This window comes from Phytophthora infestans, genomic scaffold (genome assembly GCF_000142945.1).
Source record: "Phytophthora infestans T30-4 supercont1.2586 genomic scaffold, whole genome shotgun sequence".
Classification (NCBI taxonomy): Eukaryota; Oomycota; class Peronosporomycetes; order Peronosporales; family Peronosporaceae; genus Phytophthora; species Phytophthora infestans.
The window spans coordinates 1-2,885 of NW_003306083.1; the positions used below are offsets into that span (position 1 = coordinate 1).

The following is a 2,885-nucleotide window of genomic DNA, read 5'->3' on the forward strand; positions in this document are numbered from 1 at the left end:
TTCTCCTGTAGCTCAGTTGGCAGAGGAAGTGAATGTTGCCTCAAGGTCGCTGGTTCAAACCCAGCTGGCAAAGCTTCTTTTGCACCACCGAACTACTGTCGCCAACTTGCTTCGTTTGCTTGTTGCGCGTCCCGCGAAAAAAGCTCTAGCAGAATGGTCGTTGTTGAACTCACAGCTATTCTCCACCCGCGGCAAACAATAGCTGCTAAAGGTCTATAATTCTCTCGCACCACCCGCTGAGCGAACAGCCGGACGCTACAACAGTGCTAGATGAAGACGTATCCGGCGAAGACTGGGGGGTTATATAAAAAAACGTCTGACATAACACCAGCAGATCTCATTGAAACTATGAATTTCATTCGTGAAATGGAGAAAAGTGAGTTTGATCTGCAAAGAAATACTACAAGGGCCGAGTCGTCGCAGGAAAGTGAGCTTGGTAGTTCAACCTCACGGAATAAAACAGCTCCATCCAGTGACATTGACATCGCCACCTCCACTTCGGCGAATCCTGGCGTGAATCCGGGCGTGAAGCCCGGATTAACGAAGTATTACCCGACGAAAGCCGCGGTCACGGTAGAATCTACAGAAGAACCACCCAGTGTGAAGAGTGATTACCCCCCAAAAGCTACAGTAAAGGCAGAAGCGACCAAGAAAATATCGAAGAACGTTGGAGCACAAGGAGGCCGTCTGGAAGTGCTACGTATTCCAAAACCCAAACCACGAAGCAACCAACGAAAAAAACTAAAGCAAGCTCGGCTGGAGAAACCCACAAAGTCTAATAAGCTAGCCGTTATTACGTTACCGGACAAACCTGTGCCATCTGTGTCTCGCGTCATCGTGTGGGCAACAAATACTTCCGACCAGAATCATGTCAGCGAGATCTTGGCAGGATACCCAACGATCTTGGACGACGATTTCATGAATGCGCGTGTTGCACACAGCTGTCGAGAGTCTGTGTCTCCCAAGGACTACGTCTACAACTGTGTAATTTCCAAACCGCTAGTAATTAAGCTGAAAGCGGTCATTGAAGCAGAGCGGAAGAAGCGACCCAAGTCGAAGTATTTCAACCCCGTGGTTGAGCACCAGGACAGCAACACCGAAGCAATTATTGCATATTTTCCTGGTGGAACGCCACGATTTACAAGGTAAGCTTTTGTAGTGTTGCTCGGTGTGTTGCTCGGTGTGTTGCTCGGTGTGTTGCTGTGACTGACTTGCTTCTACAATGTTGTTTGCTGCTGTACGAACCTGTAACAACAGTGAAGCCGTCTTCAAAATGTCGGAGTTTTACAACGTGGAAAAAAAATTAACGCATGGAGAGCTGACATGGAATGGCTGCAAACGACCAAGTGGAGCAATATCCTTGAAATCCCCGAGTTGTTTAAAGCGGAGACTGATTCGGACGACATATTCTTACTGTCGGCGGGGGAAAAACATCAGGAGCTGGCAAACGAAGTGGTGGTACAGCTCGAGGGTGCTTGTTTAAGTTCTACTTTCCGACTATCAAGTGGTGAAGGCGCCGTTAAGGTCGACACGCTCGTTGGAATGCTTGCGCGTGCCAGAATGCTCTCTGATGTCATTATCAATTTCAGTTATCGATGCATCTGCGATGCGCTGGGAGATTGTTACGCATTGGATTCATTTTCTCCAACTATGGGCAGTCCGAAACCACCACCGTCACGGATTTCAAGCTTCCACTACCTTGTGTTGCCTCTGCATTTAAGCAACATCCATTGGGGTGTCGTCATCGTCGCCATTGCTTACAAAAGAGAAGATCCGTGCTTTACACCCTACTACTAACTACAGTTCGAGTGGGCGAATCTTCGTAAAGCGAATACAAGGGAGCCGAACTACACCGCCTACGCGTGTGCCATTTTTGGAAAGAGAGGGCATGTAATAAACCATGCCGAATGAAGATTATCCAGTGGAGAACAGTAAAGTATGGTTAATGTCGCCAAAGCAGCCCGATGGAACTTCGTGTGGTGTGTTGACTATTGCCCAAGTTTATTCCGTGTTGAAGGACAGCTTCCAGCTTGCACAAGGTGCCGTTACAACAGACGATATCGCAATTATGCGGCTTCGTATCATGTGGATGATAGTTATGCAACCAGAAGTTAACACTGTAGCAAACCAAATTGCTAAGGAGATAGAGGCGACTGACTTGGAGCTACTTGCGACCATAACACATTAACACGAGCACTTGCCTTCGCCAAATGGTATCGATTTTTTAAGTAGTTACGTCGTCTCGTCTTCTTCCTGTGAGTTTTGTATTAAGCTGATTTAAATGTGCTCTAATAGAGCTTCGCAGCACTGTTCGAGAGCCACTGAGAACGACATCACGTAGCCTGTTTCGTGCGTAGGTGCTCCATCAGCGGCGGCAAGGCGGATAGTCTGTTCCTTCTCGTGAGCTATTATCAGAGCCAACTCGTCTCGTTCATTCATAAGCTCTAGTGAAAACTGTGAGATTTTCTCCAGCTTTTCTTCTATCAGCTTGATATTCTGGAGGCGAGAGCGCAGCATTTGCTTGCAAACCATAGCCTTTCGAGTGCGCGAGAGAGTGGTGCCTTCATTACTTCGTGGCTGTAGCGTTGGGGGGGACAGTGGCGGTGGCAGTTGATCGGAGCAAATGCCGTCGAAGTGTTTGCTGCTGCCTTGGTCCATTTTGTGTGTGCGCCAACAGCCGCTATTCCTCTTGGGCAACTGTGATATTTGTCAAATGGCTTATGGAACTTTCACAGTTCCGGTATTTTATTTCTCAAAAGAAGGAAGTCCTAAAATAAATTACGCCGTGTGTTGCTTCTGGGGGTTGCTTCTTGTGTACGGGAGGCTGGTAGGTTGCTGCAAGACCTGTCGTTTTGTCGTAATTAGGTTGCAGTAACGGGACTCGA

The 2,885-nt window shown here is 47.8% G+C and overlaps 1 pseudogene across 1 annotated transcript; it reads left to right on the plus strand.

Annotated features, from left to right (window-relative positions):
- Position 1: 1 nt before the first annotated feature.
- PITG_31857 lies at positions 2 to 73 on the plus strand (annotated as a pseudogene). Its single transcript has one exon. The product of its transcript is annotated as a tRNA-OTHER (tRNA).
- The last annotated feature ends 2,812 nt before the right edge of the window (positions 74 to 2,885 follow it).